General features: G+C 39.8%; 1 long non-coding RNA gene across 1 annotated transcript in view; it reads left to right on the top strand.

The window, feature by feature from the left end:
• The first annotated feature begins 228 nt into the window (after positions 1–228).
• Positions 229–19,069, top strand: part of LOC310742568 — a 32,748-nt gene continuing 13,907 nt past the window's right edge. The window contains exon 1 of the long non-coding RNA XR_014538565.1: positions 229–475. This is a non-coding gene — a long non-coding RNA (uncharacterized lncRNA). The remainder of the gene's footprint in view (positions 476–19,069) is intronic.

Here is a 19,069-nt window from a genome sequence, read left to right as displayed (position 1 = left end):
GAACCTTACCCAAGCTTTGCATCCCCCTTAATCAGCTGGAATACTAACCCTATTTACCTAGGAATAAACCCCACTGAATACAATTGGTATTACTTCTTAATAGACACGGCTAGAGTTGCAAACAGTGCTGCAGCTGTTCAGCAATACCCATAACCCTTCCAAAATAGGAGTGTCACTTAAATGGCTTTAAAGAAGATAAGATAACTTCATGGAGAGCACAACTACTAGCCATGATACTATGTTATACCTTCACTGTCAGAGACATTACGTCATAGTCTCATTGCCGAGCAACAACGTGGAATAATAGCCCAGCCAACCAGAAGAGTCTCTGAGGTGTACTTGCCTGGAAGCAGAGTCAGCACCCAAAATCAGGTCCAGTCCTAGGGTCCTAGGGTCCAGCAAACAGCAATCCGTGGGGTCAGATTGTCCAGGGAACCCATTGATCATGGGGTCAAGACAAGCAGGAAGCAGCAAGGTAGGGCCAGAAACTACAAGTATTGTCACCAGCATTTGCCTGCTGCTGGAAGCTCTGCTTAAGAAGGCTGAAGCCAGCTGGTTCTCATCAGTGCCTTCTCCTCTGAGTCCTTGAAGGCTGATCAGCTGCAGGTGGAGACACTTCACCTTCTCCCCCTTCAGGCTGCTGTTCAGCAGGTGAAACTGACTCTTGGCACATGACACATTATGCTTCCGGATGCCAATTGCTGGGATCAGCAACTGGTCAGACTGCTGCTTGCAGGCTCCCACAGGCATCTGGTTGGCCACTGTGAGAACAGAACAATCAATGTATATTCGTTATTATGTGGCTGTCGGATAAACCACAGAGCCTAGGACTTGCTGATCAGAAGGTCGGCAGTTTGAATCCCCGCGATGGGGTGAGCTCCCATTGCTTGGTCCCTGCTCTTGCCAACCTAGCAGTTCAAAAGCACGTCAAAGTGCAAGTAGATAAATAGGTACCGCTCTGGCAGGAAGGTAAACAGCGTTTCTGTGCGCTGCTCTGGTTCGCCAGAAGCGGTTTAGTCATGCTGGCCACATGACCCGGAAGCTATACACCGGCTCCCTCAGCCAATAAAGTGAAATGAGCGTCGCAACCCCAGAGTTGGCCACAACTGGACCTAATGGTCAGGGGTCCCTTTACCCTTTACCTTTATAGCAGAAATATTTTTTGCTGTGTTGAAAAAAAATACTTTTCTGCTGCTCCACGCAATCTCTAATAGAATAAAATTCATCAGCGCAAAATGGTGGGCTTTCTCACCATGGCAGCCAGCTGATGACTATGGTATATTTTTTCCACATACATTATCTGTGTTGTGGAGGAGGGAAATCACATGCATTATATAAATAAGAGGAGATTGGGGAGAGATTTTTTTTTTATTAGAAACATGTAAAGAAAGGAAAAGAGGGCCCTATATCACTTCAATTTGTTCTATACTGTCCACAGAAGGGAAGAGAAGGGGAATATGTTTCAGCCAAAACTAACAAATATCCAGCTACCCCTCATTCCACATTCTCTGGTTTTGAGCTTTTCCACTGAAAAGAGCCCCATAAGTCAAGAATGTTAAAATTACCAGGAAGACTGTGCACACACAACTCATCACAAATCCTGGCCTAGCTATAACCACATGTTACAGTGTGCAAGTATGCGTACCAGTTCATCATAATCTTTCAGAACCGGGGAGGAAGAGGAGGGGGGAATGTCACAAACTGATCTATACATTTGCACACGCAGAGGTACAACAAAAGAAGTTTCTGCTCTATGGCTCCTGTGAGAATTGCGTTTCCTGAGGGTTGTAAAGGCAACACACTTTAAAATGCACTGTCTTAACATTGTTCTCTACTGCCTCCTCCCTCCCTCCCACCTTTCGACTCTCACAGCTACCACATGTGATGGAAAAAGTCCAAGCCAAACACTCTTACCAGAGCATGCTATAAGACAGATGACTAGGCCTCAGGCTTGGCCACTACAATGCTGTTCTATTCTGTATTTATTTTTGTAGTTCAAAGACCTGGCAGCAGCCCATCTGATGCCTGCCACAGGGACTGGTACACTTGTTATTACTGCGGTGAAAATTTCAAGCCTACAGTCAGTGTGTGTGAGAGTGTGTGTATGTGTAAACACACTCACACACTTCAGTAATGTGCCAGCCACCAAGACAGAAAATGTACTAATAGCAAGAGGGATATTTGAATTAAGCCAGCTTCCATTGATGATAGGCTGCCAACTGGTGGACCTTTCGTTAATCACAGCAACCCTGTAAAAGAGGTTTGTTTTCTCCTTATCTTAGGTCACTCAGCAGCCCAGCAATAAGCGATCTTCATAAAGCATTCTTTATTTGTTTCCAAAGGTGACATGCCTTTCCCCCACATTACTTACAAAAGCAAGTTATCATCACGTATCACTATCATTTCCATGCACTTTCTTTCTTTTTAAAAAAGTGATGCTATGCAATGCACTAGATTTTTTTAAAGTCAAATTAGTATATAGTATAATTAATCAGCATAGTGATTTTCCCGCCATACATGTTCATTGTAGTCCCATATATTATTTCATTCTCCGAGATAACTGATTTAGCCTAAAGAACATTTTGGGTGCAACCCAGAAAAAAAAAGATCAAATATATTAAAGTCTCATTAAAAGAAATCTGAAATAATTGATTTTAATGGGGCTACAGTATATTATGTAACTTCTTCTGTGTCGTGCCCATTGCAATAAACATTAAATTATTACAGAAGAACAAAAGCTACATATGATACGAAAATGTGGCCCAGAAAAAGCCATATCTAGCCAAGTTTAGCATCAAAATAAAATTCTGGGAGAGGTGCATTCTCTCACCTTCAGCTACTTTGACTTTTATTAAAGAGGAATTGACTTGACTCCAGTTTCGTTCAGATATCAAAATGGTCCCAAGATTTGTGGTGTATTTCTTATATTTCTTTCAAGAAACGTTTGCTAGCATCAGAGTCAGAGCCAAACTGATTAGGGCTTCAGGCAGCACCAGAAAGATCCATGTCTGTGAGTGAAAGTTCACAGAACAATGCTGCCATGCTGAAAGGGGGGTTGGCTGCTCTACTGAGCTCTGACGGCATTGTGGGGGGCAGCCTCAACCATGGTAAGGGTCCGTGTTGTACCCACAGAAAGCACAGGTGGATGAAAGCTACCACCAGTGGTTTCCCTGCCCGTAGTACCCAAGGGAAGCAGCCCAAATGGAGCATTTCTTGGGTGAGGGATGAGTGGAACTGGTGCAGCCAAGGATCCACTGGATCATAAACTGGCCCAGCTACCAACAATGGGACTGATCTGGGAGTTTCTGCTGTTCCAGTTTGGAACAAGCAAAACATGGAATGAAACTGTTTTGCCTGCTGTGAAGTGCTCCTTGCAACTCCATTGCTCCCAGGTGGAAAGTACGATTGCTCCTTTCGTGCCTTATCCCTTAAGCTACTTTGTATACGATTATACATACTTCCTTGCCAATTTATTTAATCAAAATATACGGCAACCCAAAGAAAGGTTTCTTCAAAATGAAATGTCTGACTTGTATATTATTAGAATATATAAAAAAAAACCCTTCCACTGTATGATATTGGTTTTCTTCTTTTGACTCGGCAGCATTTAATATGCTTACTATCGCTGGATTTCATCTTGTTTTAGAAATCACTTGCTGCCAACCTGCAAAATAAATTTAATTTTGATTTATTTTTCCTCCTAAAAGATGTTTCTATGGATAATCTTGAAATAATAGGAAAAGAACAGTGGGCAGTTTTATGCTGTAAGGAACATTTTTAAAGAACATTTGTATGTTTATATATGGTCATTTACACATATATTTCTGCTCAGGATAAATTAAGAAGTGATTGACATCTTAGTAGTATAAATGTGGTTTTCAAAATGCTCTTCAAATATTAAGAAGCGAATTGCATTTTTACCAGCCTTAATGTAACAGAAACAAACATGTTACATATACTTACCCAATAAACTTATTAAATGTTTACTTATTAAATCCAGTCCTGGTGGAAATTATACGCAGAAAGACTATGATTCTGTGATTTTTGTTTTGAAAATGAGCTATCCGCATTATCTAAAATCTGTCATTTTTTCGAGACAATGGAAATGTTCATCCTCTCCAGACTGTATACAAATATAGAGGGAGGAATTAGAAAAGTGAGTAGCTAATAATTATCAAAAAATAAACAGATCAATATTCATTCTTTGTTCAATGGGATTTAATCCCGAATAAGTATTTATAGGTTTATGACATAGGTCTAAAAATGGGTTGCATCTGTATGTTGCAAAGGAAAATTTCCTTCCAATGCAAAAAACATATTCAAAGGAGCATTTTTCAGCAGGATCCGAGCAGGGGAGGAAAGTTAATCTTTCCTTCCCTACCTGCTGTGATCCCAATTTTTATCAGACACACAATCAGCTGCTATTTCCAGTATTTAAAATATGTCTATTTAATGTAAAAAAAAATTAACATCATATCTGGTTTGCTCAAGAATGTAAAAAGAAAAGTGGCATAAGACATTTCCAATTATATTCTAACCATTACCTCTTTCTATGAGACATCAACTGGCTGTCCTGGCCCTGATTACTGACAAGTAATCTGGTTGACAAAGGAACCACCAGCTGGATACAGCAATGCTCATTCCTACTTCCCATGAAACTTTGTTCTGGAAATCCAAGTTAAATAGAAGGGTAAAGGTTTTTTATTTAGGAACATAAAACAAGCTATACGGGATTATGCCACAATCTCATCTAGCCCATCTCTCTTTTCTTACTGTGGCCAACCAGATGTCTATGGGAAACCCACAAAGAGAAACCAAGAATGACAGTGTTCTTCCCACTTGTGATTACCAGCAACTGATATTCAGTGACATACTCCAAAAGTGGGGATATAAAACTTAGCAATTGTGGCTAATAGCCATTGAAAGCTTTGTCCTCCATGAATTTGTCTAATCCTTATTTAAACTCAACCAACTTGGTGGTCATCACTACATCTTCTGGGAGCGAATTCCATAGCTTAACTATGTATAGCGTGAAGAACTGCTTTCTTTTGTCTGTTCAGCTTCTTCAGATGGCTCTGGATTTCTAGTATTATGAGAGAGGGACAAATCCATGCTTAGCAGATGATATAACTGAAATAAAAATCAGAAGTGGAATTATCAGCTAATCGTTACTGATTTTCCTCATTGTTTTTCTTTCTCTTTTGTTCCTTTCTTTCCCAGCCTTTAAAAGTTTTCTGCAAAGTAAAGGTGTATTTATGGTACATTCATAGTACTTGTGGTAATTGGTGGGATGTGTGTCTTTTTCAGAAAGCGTGTTCTCCTTCATGGAGAGCACGTGTTGCGGTGGGGGCCACCAGGACACTCCAAAGTTGGGGGCGGGCTAACTGATTGTTGGCCACTGATGCGATTGGGGCTTCCCTTGTTGTTGGGAAGAAGTTAATGTTGCCATTTATTGATTGACAGCCAGAAATACTAAAACTCCTTGCACGAGGCTAGGGCTTCCTCTTTTCGCCCGTGCATAGGATTGCCCGTCCCTCCCTCCCTAGAATAGGGTTGTTCGCTTTGACCTTGCTATGCCTGTCATGGGGTCGTCTGCTTTGGAGCGGGGGCCTGGTAGGAATTTTGTCCATTTGGCTGGGGCCATTTGGTTTTTGCCTACTGCGTAGCAAATCGTCACAACTTGTAAGGTTGCGGTTAGGCATTGGTTTAGGGGCATGGATTGGCTGTGCCTGCCCCTCTAATGCTGCTGCTGCAAGGGATTCCATTAAAGGAATTGGGGGCTAACTATTGCTTGTCCACTCTGTCAAGGGGGCTCGGGCCATAGCAATGAGCTCCTGGTTGCATTTGGGGTGAGGGCAGGTTCCCTGCTCCGCGTAACCCCCAAGTGTATTCCCCCATTCTGACTTTCGCATCGTGCGGAATGTCAGTCTGTCCCCCATGGTGGGGGCAGATAGTCGCAACCAATGCCTAAGCAACCACTCACAAATTTGTATTTTAATAAAGTGGTGGCCAAAATTATGCCAAAAATCTTAAACAAAAAATTCTGTGTGATGTGTGAGTTACTGGGGTGGACCTGGGGACCTCAACATGCAACAAAGCCACATTATGTTAGACTGAGCAGGGTCCATGCAGAGTTATTAAAAGAAAGATGGGAGGTGGGAGTGAGGGAACATTCACTTTGCTTGAACAATATTTTGTGACAACATGTGAAATTCATACAGAAAACAAAGCACAAATTAACAGCTCATCAGCATCTGTGAAGCCACACAAGGCATGAAAAACATATTCATTTAAAAAAAATGTGAATCAAATAGATGTGTGGCTCTACACCTGGTTGAAAATTCATAACTAAAGAGTAATGAGTGGCTTGATATAATATCCAGTAAATTTCAGTCGGTTCTAGTATATATTACATGCAGAACTCTTTCCTCAAGGCCAGAAAAAGGAAACATACTCCTAAAATTTGCAAATGGCAAAATAATAGGGAAGTCTGAGAAAAAGCTTCAAATAGGACAAGCTTCAAATAGGAAGAACAATGTAAGGGAACAAAATTGTATGTTGAAAAAGGTATTTCCATTTAAGCTTTATTAATTAATTTCACTGGATGACCCTAATCGCTGATATTGTGAAAGAGACTATTTTCTTTATTCACTCTGAAAATATAATTCATACTTTTACTTAAATCTCTCTTTTTCTCCCCATCCCTCTCTAGTATGGTCCCATTAAGTTCAGTTTGACTTACTCCATTGTGCATAGGATTGCAATTTGGTCATTCAAACTCTTACTATGCTTAATTTTGTAAATCTCTAACACATGTGCAGACAGAGAGAAAAGGCTCCAACTCCAGTGCCCAAGCCCTGCTGGAAGAGGTTACCTTACCAGGGCCCAAAGGCTTCTGGCTCAGTCTGCAACCCCATTACTATGGAGGAAATAAGATGAGGTTAAATTATAAATCAGACTTGAGGATATTTATGGAAAATTGTTTCCCTGTATTTGTTTGGATCTTGTGAGAATTGCTGGCATCCATCAGAAGAAGTAATGGAGCAAAACAAGCAACGGTTGGAACAGTGAGTTGCTAGAACAGAAGGTGTGTCCTTGTGAAGTTATTTTACTATGACCCCAAGATTTTAAAAAATGCCAGTTCAGACACCACAACAGTCATACCCAGAAACAAACGTGTCTTATTTTCTCCTTATTTTTTATTGAATTCTATGGCCTATTTTGTTGCCCATTCACACAGTTAGGATGAGAAAGCTTTATGGTGCTATTCACTGTCTGCTTGGAATATAAGCATCCAGAATAATTAGGTGCCATATGCAAACCCATAACTCCTAATTATGAATAAATATTATTAAATTGTTAAATTATACCAAGACTCTGAACAGAAAGTGCCTCGATGAAAATTGTATGCAGGGCGGGATGAGGGGGACAGAGAGATAGCAATATTTAAATTTAGGACATTCAGGACACTGGTACCAAAAGCTGAAACTTAAGAGATAGACAAAATGTGCATGGCTACTGAAGATTAATTTAACACTGTCTGAAGACTGAAATCTGGCTAAACTAGGACATAAATGTAAAACAGAGTGTTGTTTTTGGCTCCTCTGTTTGCTCTTAATAATCCCATTCTACTCACCCAAAGACTCATCTAGACTTTGGTTTATATTCCCAATGGTCTGACACTGACTGAATTCACATAGTAAGAGACTTACCTAGCCATAAATATTTTAGCTGTTGTTCTGTTCAATCTCAAACTAAAATGACTTGGAAAGGTAGGATTTGGATAGGGAAAAGGTTGACAAGAAGTAGAGAAAGTGGCAATGCTTCCTCGTTGGGTGGGCCTCTCCTTCTCATACAATCCTTTCATGCTAGATAAGGGCTGCTGACTTTGGATGAAAAACAGGGACAGGCCAGTTGCATCTATTAAAGATTGTTAAGATGGTCTCTTAGATCAACTGAGGCTTATTAAGTCTGGTAGCATGGCCAGAACCACAGCTACAGCTATTCTATCTTGCTTTAATTAAAAAAAACATATGCAGTTTTTCACATCATCATCATTCAGGGTGGATGTCCAAAAGTTTTCAAATGAAGGTTTGGTTGGAAAAAATTAAAAAAAATTATACCATTGCCATTCTATGAGAAGAAGGGAGGTGTTCATGGTGAGTTCCGGCACCTCTTTTTCTAGAAAAATAGCACTACAGTCATACCTCGGGTTGAATGTGCTTCAGGTTAAGTGCTTTCGGGTTGCGCTCCGTGGCAACCCAGAAGTAACGGAGCACGTTACTTCTGGGTTTCGCCACTCGCGCATGCGCAGACACTCAAAATTACGTCACGTGCATGCGCGGAAGCGGCAAAACACGACCCACGCATACGCAGATGCGCCGTCGTGTCTTATGTTCCATTCAGGATGCGAAAGGGGCTCTGGAACGGATCCTGTTCGCATCCTGAGATACCACTGTAATTGAAAGTTACCATGTTGCAGAATGGTGCCTCATTTTGAGATTACCAACATTACTAATACCTTTGCCTTAAAAGAAAAATATATCTTATTAAATCCTCTCAGTATCCACAATATTTTAGGCACAAATAAAAGAGAAAGAAACCCATACTGTTGCTGGTGGCAACCTTCCAAAATGGGTCATCTTTTCATAACCCAACATGAAATGCAAGCATATAATAGTATTTTGTTACATATTTTTCAGACATATGACTAAGGGTGGGGCTTCTATTGATTTATCCTATGGCTGGTATTTCATTAAGTGTTATAACAGCATAACAAGATTCTCACGTTTATTCAAAATTAACCTGTGGCTAGCACCAATTTAATACATTATAAAAGCAAAAAATATTGTACCTGTAGTTAAAGCTTTATGATATTTGTGAGCTAAAGCCCCTATCAGATTTTAAATGACAAATTCTGCATATTCTCAATAAAATATCTATTGCCTCCACCAAATGCATTTTTCACTTTGGCAAAACCTTTGTATTTTTAGATCATCTTGACTGAAATGGAAAACTATGATATAGTCAAGAAGCAAGCAATTCATGTGAGGTCTTCTAGGTAATTTTCCTGTGGTTTTCCTGTGAATGTTACAATAAATCATAGTTCTAATAAAAAAAGCATTGAATATGCATTTGCAGATGGGAAAAAAGACTATGCACAATAGAACAAGTCTTTGTGTGTACACATGTGCTCTATGTACAAGTTTGTAAGAATAAAACAAGACTGTATGTAACCTTTGGTAGTAAAAGCCAAATATATCTCAAAGACCACCTTTGCCAAATGAATAAATCTGGGCATAGAGGCAGATTTAGGGGAGCACAACTGGTTCGGTTGCACTGGGTGCAGAGCCTCGAAGATGATGTACAACTGTGATGTAGAATGGAAGGCAAGAGGTGGGCACATTGAATTTTTGTGTCGCATAGGGCACTACTGAAATTTGAGACCCCAAGGTCTGCCACTGCTGATGTGGTGGATGCTAGTGGTGCTGTGGTCTAAACCACCGGGCCTCTTGGGCTTGCTGATCAGAAAGTTGGCAGTTCAATGGGGTGAGCCCCAATCATTCTGTCCCAGCTTCTGCCAACCTATTCGAAAGCACACCAGTGCAAGTAAATAAATAGGTACTGCTGTGTCAGGAAGTTAAATGGAATTTTCGTGTGCTCTGGCTTCCATCACAGTGTTCTGTTGCACCAGAAGTGGTTTAGTCATACTGGCCACATGACCCGGAAGGCTCTCTGTGGACAAACGCTGGCTCCCCCGGCCTGAAAAGCAAGATGAGCCCATAGTTGACTTTGACTGGACTTAACCATCCAGAGGTCCTTTTACTTTACCTGCCACTGCTGGGCACTGTGTTCATCATCCGAAGCCCTTTTCCATGGGCTCTTTCCATAGGAGCCAATGCCTAGGGACCGTGGTGGCTTCAGCCCCAGCAATAAAATATTTGAGAGGGCTAGGCCTCCACAAAGTTGATGGGCATTCCCATTCAAATGGTCTGTGTGCACTGCATCATGTGATTGATTATGCGGGGTGGGGCTTACCTGGGGCCCTACAATATTTTATTCAAGTTGGCACACTAATGGAGGTGCAGTGAGTGGCAAACCAAGTCCACAATGTGGATGTGGACCCACATCCATGATGTGGATAAAAATTGAATTACTTGGGTCTGCCTGCCTTTGACCCCGCTCCAGCTACTGTTGGCCTCCCTGCTGCTGCCCTACCAGTCCCAATAAACACTAGTCACCACAGCCTCAGCATGTGAGAGCCACTCATGGGGTGGGGAAAACTTAGTTGTCTTTTCTTCTAGAAAATTGTGCCAAAATGTCTGGCAAGGGGGAAAAAGGATTAGTGAACAGAAAGCCATGGGCTTTTTCTCATTGTTTAAATGGAACATTTATGATATTGGGTCAGCTGACTCTATCCTTTTAAATTTATCCTTTTGCTCTCTGATGTTTATTACCCTAATCCTCTATCAGCTTTTTATCTGTATTCTTTTCTATTTGGGATAATTTCTGCAATGATCATCTAAATTTTACTTTAATTTCAGTTCTACTTTTTTTTAAAGAGCAAGACAAATGCACTCTTCATTGAGATAAGTTCCCCCGCCCCCAGTCCATGTGATCACTCATTGCTATAGGGTTTTATGCTGGAATGAAGGCCAATTCTTCAAACAATGATTTTTTCCCTCCACCTACCTTGAGTTCTCAAAGAAAGCTTACTATTCCATAAATTTACCTAAATCCATTATTAATAGCAAACATCTGGTTAAAAATTGAGTTAACGTCCTTGGAAAAGGTTTGGAGATGCGTATTGTTTAGCATTACATTATGGGTTTAAAATTATACCAGATGAAACCGCATGAACCAATTTTTAAAACTATCTCTTAATTTTTTTCTGCATAATGTGACCAAACTTTTTTTAAAGATAAAATAAATTGCAAACAAATGATAATTACTAAGCAAATAATAGTTACAATATTTTGATGCAATATCTGCCCTGGTGCATGCAATCATTATTACCATTAATTAAAAACGTATGTGGCACATATGAGATATAGTGGACATTTACTAAATCAGGCCCCTATCACAACATGGAGCAAAATTATCATACTGAATGTATATATCTGTATTTTTAAAACCCACTTTTATCTTAGTTGCTAAGAACAATCCATCAGAAATGCTTTGCTCTTTTAATTTAGGAATATTACAAGTGTGGCCTGCCACAGCAATAGTAGATAGGTACTCTCTCAGACCCAATGCTTATTGGAAGTGCATTTTAGACAGGAATGCACCTAGTCCATTTACACCTACCCACCCAGATAATGATTCACTCTCTGGTTTCTACCATCAGCTATAGAACCTACTGGGAGGCTACACTCCTTGTATCTAAGGAAGAAAATCATGGCAAGGAGCAGACAAATCTGGTCCCATCCATCAGCCAGATAAGGAACAGTTGAAGGGAGCATGCTTTCCCTATCCTAGCCAGCAAGAAAACTTGACTCCAATTGCCAGGTGCCTGTGGAGTGCAGAACTGAAGGGAATCATACTTTGCTCACCAATCAACTAGGTTGGGAGTGGGAAACATTTTGGAGGGCTGAAGGCCACATTACATCAGGAGAAAGTGGTTGGGGGACACATTACTATAGTGGACAAGGCCAGACGCAAATATGCTCAAGGCCAGAAATTTATAGAATCTCACACTCACCACATAGAAAATCTCACACACCTTATAGACGTACACACACTTCACATAATCAGGCAATGGTGTTTCCACCTGCCTCGGCCCACCCAGCTTTTCCCAGTCGATGACTTTGAGAACAGCAGCAGTAGCTGGGAAGAGAAGTTCAGATAGATAGATAGATAGATAGATAGATAGATAGATAGATATAGATATAGTTTTATAAGTTGTGTGTTTTTGTTTCTCAATTTGACCCTTTTACATGGTTTTGTATGTGTTGTGGTATTTTTGTGCATTGTGATTTGCTGCTATTTTTATTGATTATAGATTGGTAATTCTTTATTGTGGTTGATAAGTGTGAACTGTTTAATTATTTGCTGATGTTTCATTTTACTGTTTACTATTAGATTCCGAGGTATTGTTGAATGTTGCTTTATATGATATAAGTTGTTTATTTTTAAGTTATTGTGACTTTTATACAGTATTGGATCAGATTGTTACTATTAATGTTTGATGTTTTATTATGTTTTAATGTGTTGGAAGCCGCCCAGAGTGGCTTGGGCAACCCAGCCAGATGGGAAGGGTATAAATAAAAAAATCTTCTTCTTCTCATCATCATACACACAATCACAAATATACACATGCATGTTAACTCTTATCAAACACACACACCACACAAGCAGACAGAGGATGCTTTTGGGGGGAAATCAATAAATAAGATTTTAGAAAACATACAGAGGATGCTTTCAAATTCACTATTTTAGGTGGGATTCTGTCATATTCCAGCAAATTCAAGTTGCACAATTGAAGCTGATAGTTCTTGGGCAACAAAACCATTCCCTGACCCCAAACTGGATGTTTTGTTGTAAGGAAAATGATGAGGACATGCGATAGAAAGTGTGGGACAATATTTGTTGAAAGCAACTTTTCTTCCTGCATACAAATAAGGAGAATGGTCATCAAATAGCTGACGCTGACTGCTGAATCAAGAGGCTACTGTATCAGACTCAGATACACATTGGCGACTGTCATTCTAATCAGTTGTTAGTCGCACAGTTGTCAGGAACGCTGTGGGATGGCTGTTGGTGTTGGCATGCTGACTTGCTTCCACTGTACTTGATTCAGCCTGAGGCAAGAAGTATATAGGATCAAGACTATTATATGCTGGCATAGTGGTCTGTAAAACGATCAGGAAAATATAACCTCATCTATATGAAGTTTTTAAAAAAGGAGAGCTGGGTTATTTTAATTTAGAAATAAATAAAATGACTAAGATGGGGATATGATAAATGCTCTTGCACAGCTTCTATTCATTACAATGAGGCTTACACTGATGGATTGTGCCCCATGTCATTAACAATTTATACGGTAAGCAGTCACTTGTAGTAGAATGGAACAGAGGAGTCAGAAGCTGTATTTATATAATATAGTGGAAACTCTTTTATTAATAGAGCTCCCTTTGCCAAATGGAAACTCCTCTTTTGAAAGCTGTTTACAATCTTTTCCAAAGCTACTTAATGCTGCTTTTTTATCATGGCTAGAATTACACAGCTTTTGCTAAATGGAAAGTCTGGTTTTAAACATCTTCCATTTTGTTTGGTAGAATGTCTCATGTATAATCCAACAGCTTCTGCTCAATGAAGTGTCTTTGCCCATGGCCTTTACCACAGTAGATCTAGACAGATGGATAGGCAGACCAGCAGATGACAGATAAATGATGGATAGATACCCATACAGAGAGACACACAAATGATCAAATACACGTAAACAGCAGCAAAAGCATGCTACATTAGCCTTTGCTTTTGTTCTGACAATCGCTTCTAAACTTATATTGCATAAGGAGAAGATGGTGTTAACTACATTATTATTGTTGTTGTTGTTGTTGTTTCAATCCTAGTATCAAATTATCAGTGATAATGAAGAGGAACAGCTGATGCCCAAGTGCTGGAACATTTGAAATAGCCACATAATAATTCCTGCTATCAGGCTATTTTGAGACCTGTCCCTTTTGAGCCATTTTCCACCAAGTGGGACTGAAATACTTTTTGTACAAACAGACAAGCTAGACTCTTTACAGTGATCTTGTCTTTCTAGTAGTGTTTGATGGGAGGTATAGGCAAAGAGGTTGGTCACCAATGTGATGCCCCCCATATGTTGTTGGAGTCCAATGATTATTTTAATTAAATAATAATAATAATACACAATAATGTCCTGAGTTCAACCATAGAATACCTTCTCTTAGTGCCCCCACAAGCTTGAGGTATAGTAGAAATACCAGAGAAACAGTCTTCTTGGTAGTGGCCCCTTGTTTTTGGAATGCGCTACCTGTGGGAGCGCTTCAACACTAGGCATTCCCGTTTTTCTCCTCCCAGGCTTTTAAAACCCGCTTCTTTTAAATTTCCTGTTTTAAATTAATTGTTTCTGTAGTTTTTTTTTCTGTGGCTATTTAAGGTTGTCTTTATTATTTGACTTGGTTTTTAGCTTCTTTCTGTAATCTTTTGAACCTGCTTTCATACTTGCTGATGTGGGTTTTTGTTTCCTCACTCTCATTTTCTTTCTTCTCCTGTTTGTATGATGCCCAGAGAGTAACTGGGCATGTAGCAAATTTATTTAGTAAAGAAAAATACATTTCAATGGAACTCTGTGCTTGGAGTTCCCAGAATAATTGTCTTTTTATAAAAAATAACTGTGAGGACATGTGGGGTATATGTGTATAGGCCCACTATTTCTACTGCTCCGGTACCAGACCTTCCAAGTGTTCCAATTTTCCAGGGATGTCCCTGATTTAGAGAAGCTGTCCTAGTTTCTGATTTGATCCCAGAATGTCCCATTTTTCCTTAGGATTTCCTTATTTTCATTGGGAAAATGTTGGAGGGTATGGTAAGATGTCTCCCTTTTCACTGGAGAAATGTTGGAGGCTATGAAGTACATGTCATAAAACTGAATATGTCCAGCTTTAATTATGATTTAGATGCTCCCACAGCAGAACAAATAAAGGAAAGAACAGTATTGATTTACAAGTATGGAATGCCTAGAGGTAATTCTGCTAATGGTGAAGGAAGCTCTGAAATTATTCAAGAGACAGTGTCAATTATCAGGCTTTGGAAGGGGCAACACACCATTGCCAACAACTGAGAAAATGATGGGAGGGAAAAAACATTAAGATTGTTCTCCTGGTTTCCAAAGATAGTAAATGAAGAACGTCTGGAAATGAATAAACAAATTGGGAAAAAAATGTTGATTTTAGCTCCATTTGGCCCTGCCTCACATATTGCTTCTTATGTTTCTTTCAATATGCAGCTTGGTTAATTGGTAATAAGATTATTTTAATTAAGGAAGAGAACTTGTGTGTGTGTAATAATCATTCACCCTTCACCAGAAGGTCGCAAATGAGAGTTGCAGTGTCAGAAGCAGGTTTAAAAGTCAGAGTTAATATTTAGTGTAAATCATCCTTGCTTTCCCATTCCTGCTGTCCTGAAAACTCATTTAGGTAAGTTGGAAGAATTAGGGTGGCAAGAGATGGTTGTATGGTGATTCAGGACCTAGCACTACCCAGAGGGATTTTTGTCTATTTTGGTTTGGAGTGGATTTAGTGACGCACACACACCCATGAGTCTAAATGGCACCAAATACATAGTTCCTTCAATTGCCACCAGAACCTAGGTGTGCTCCCCCTGTTGGATTACAACAGCAATGTATGGAAGTGAGAGCTGGACCATAAAGAAGGCTGATTGCTGAAGAATTGATGCTTTTGAATTATGGTGCTGGAGGAGACTCTTGAGAGTCCCATGGACTGCAAGAAGATCAAACTGACTGGAAGGACAGATCCTGAAGCTGAGGCTCCAATACTTTGGCCACCTCATGAGAAGAGAAGACTCCCTGGAAAAGACCCTGTTGGGAAAGATGGAGGGCACAAGGAGAAGGGGATGACAGAAGACGAGATGGTTGGACAGTGTTCTCAAAGTTACCAGCATGAGTTTGACCAAACTGCGGGAGGCAGTGGAAGACAGGAGTGCCTGGCGTGCTCTGGTCCATGGGGTCACAAAGAGTCAGACACGACTAAACAACAACAATGGTGCAATGTGCAAAAATATATTTTGCCCTACTAGTACAGTGTATAGTAATATTTAGTAGACAGATAGGTGCTTGGAATTCAAAGGCAATCAACCATTCAAATAGCAGGCAAAAAAAAAAAACACATGCATCCCATTCTATACTGATTTCCCTTGGCTTCCTGACTGGTACAGCAGTCTCAGTTGATGATTGCAGAGAGTTGATCTCTGAATCGTCTCTTTTCATACCCGCAGCAGCATCCAATTGACTGACCATGTGTGTAGCAGGTGTTCTGCATGCAGAACGTCTCTGTTGTGAAATGTGAGCTGATTGTGGAGTCTTGACCACACAAAGATCAGTCATTCATTTATTAATGGCAAATCAAGTTTTTATAAAGCCCAGTTTAACATATATTGGTTATATTTAAATCAATCTAGTTAATTCCTCTGAAGAAGATAAGGCCACAGTCATTGGAGGAATGCATATAACTGTTTAGTCTGTGTGTTTACTGGTTTATGGGAAACCTTAGCTGCGCCCAAACATAGCAGTCTTTAATGTTAAGGAGGAATATATTTAGCCATTTTAGCAAGGAACTGTTGTTTTAATGCTTTTGCGTACAAGTTGTTGTTGTTTGATTTGCATCTGGTCCAGCAACCCCTAATTCGGTAAATTCTCAAGTAAAGCTTTTATCTGGTCTTCTAAAAATACTCTGCTTTCAAAGAAAGCAGAACAAAAGTACTCCCTTTAAATTCCAGGCACTATTCATCAGGATGTAAGAAGAGCAAAACCAAGTCCTGTTTGAGGCACAGAACTTTGATGTCTGTAAGAGATTTCCTGCAAATCAGACTACCATGGCCAAGTGTCATTTTTAGTCCACCTTCTCTGAAATAATTGAACTTAGATGAGGAGGAATTTCTCCTTTATTCTCTTGCCTGAGTGCTTTGATGAGCCAGCTGTCTGAACATCCTCATAGACCAAACTCACCATACTGATGGACAGGCATTTATTTTATGAAGACTTTCAGCTAAGCTGCAAAATGAGGAAATTATATTTGAAGAGGAACACTGAAATTGGTGCTTTTTTGTCTCAAATTAGGATATGGATGATGAGGGGGGAAGATAGAGGTGGTGGTGGTGAGCTTTTGTAGCTCACTTCCAACAAGCTAACACATTTTACAGAACAAATACACTGTTAGCAGTCTGGGAAGGAATTATACACTAACTATAGATTCCTAAAAGTGCATTGAAAGCATTGATATTTCCCGTGCTTTTTTAGAAACGGCAAGGGGGGAGGGGAGAGATAAATATCTGAAGAGAGCAATTTCTATGCTGTACGACCCACCACAACAAATGAATAATCATTTGTCAAATTTAAGTTCAGTGGGGAAGTCTCCAAGCAGCAGGTGGTATCTGAGTGCAGATAGATCCCAGGGTGAGATTCCAGAAGTTCTCAAATATATCCATGCTTGTTCAGGTTCTTAAAAATTAACAGCATAAAGCTAATGAAAACTATGAACCCTGGTTGCATATGATCATCCTTCCAGGTAAAATGTATCTAAGGAACTTCAACAGTCAACTCTAGTCCCAAATCTCTGCTTTTTCCATTTGCAACCACTCATGCATTTATCTTCACACTGGGAAGCTAAATCAAAAACGCAGTCTTGGATATATGAATTAAGACTTGTGCAACCTGTGCATCCTTCCCTTGTAGGTATTCAACAATCTGTACAATTTAATCATTGTATCGCAAATGTGACCATGTGAGTCATGGGTGTCCATCAAGTTTGGGTGGAAACAGGAGCAGGTCATCAAAAAAAGAGGTAAAGCAAAGAAACAAGGGATAATGAGACAGCAAGGTTGATGGATGCACAATAAAGCATGACTGTGAGCTGGGGCAGAAGTGAGAATATACAAGGCAAAAACTGAACATGAAAACACAATGAAAGGGAAGGCTGAATAACTGTATGTGCACACAAGCTGATTTGAAAACAACAAAACATTGACTTGGATCCAGTACCATGAGAACAAGGACCAGCTCAGTCAGTCCTACCATTAGGCAGTGTGAGACTTTTCCTCCTGAACCCCTTGGCTGTACCCTTTTGCTGAATGACGGAACTGTGTGTGCCCTATGGCTGGTTCTGCACCCCCATACCTAGCCTGACACTGTGGATGACACTATCCAATTATCAGTACTAGAGGAAGATTCAACTGTTAGTCCAGTTAGCTTCTGTACATGGAATAGGAGGGGACCATTTTGTCCTCCATCTCAGTCAGCAAGATGTCTTGGGCTGGCTTTGATGACTAGCAAACTGGGAAAATGCCATCTTTAAAGAAGTTATATCAGATGGATCTCATCATGACATGCATCTACAAGATAATGTGCTTGTACGCACATGACTCTAAAAGGCAGAATTTATCAGTCTGATATTGGTCTCCTCACTCCAAGAGCAGAGGCCTATCGGTTTCAGTTTCTTGGCTAGCTTCCTTGTAATAAATATAGGCTTGGTGTATAATAAAAACCAGATGAGTAGCTCTCAAGCTACAGATGTCTTCTTTTTCTTGTGATTCCAGCTAAGATTGTTCTTACTCTTCATAATCTCCCACAGCTGCCAAAAATCCATCTTATCTTTGCATGAGGTGAAATTTCCATTAGCAGCTATTATGGTAGCAGGGGTCAGACATCCAGTGTCAGATGAGCTGCTAAAAAGAAAATGTAGGCAATGAAAGAACGTTTGAGCTGAGATGGAATATATATATTTTTTAAAAGGAAATTCACACAAAATTAACATGCATTCAATAATGTTTTGACAATGTTGATGACGCCACTGAAGGGGGGAAAAGGTATATCCACAAAATGGAATAAGATTTCAATGGTTAAAAAAAAATGGAAGGTCCATAGCTCAGTGGTAGAGCACATAGTTTGCAAAGGTCTAACATTTAATCCTTGGCATGTTCAGAGAGGATTGGACTAGGAAATAAGCTCTTGCCTGAAAAACCTCTGATAGCTGCTCCCAGTCAACATAGACAATGCTGAGCTACACAAGCCAATAACATAAAGCTGAAGAGCATAACGTGTTCCTATTATGTTCCACTTTCAATATGTAAAAGGAGCTATCTTTTGAAATTTGCACTTCTCTGAATTTTATGGTCTATTTTCCAAATAATGCACACAAAAAAGGTGTATATTAAGAGAATATATGTGTATAAAATGCATAGGGAAGATACCATAAAAGACATTATAATACGCATGATAGCATGCAAATATGTGTACATTAAGATAAATTTACACAACAATTCGTGGACCTTTTAAAATAAAATAAAAATCACAAGCTGTTGCAGAAAT

This window comes from Podarcis filfolensis, assembly GCF_964270895.1.
Source record: "Podarcis filfolensis genome assembly, chromosome: 9".
Classification (NCBI taxonomy): Eukaryota; Metazoa; Chordata; class Lepidosauria; order Squamata; family Lacertidae; genus Podarcis; species Podarcis filfolensis.
The sequence above is the reverse complement of the archived record's forward strand: the minus strand, read 5'-3'. Positions and strand labels throughout refer to the sequence as shown.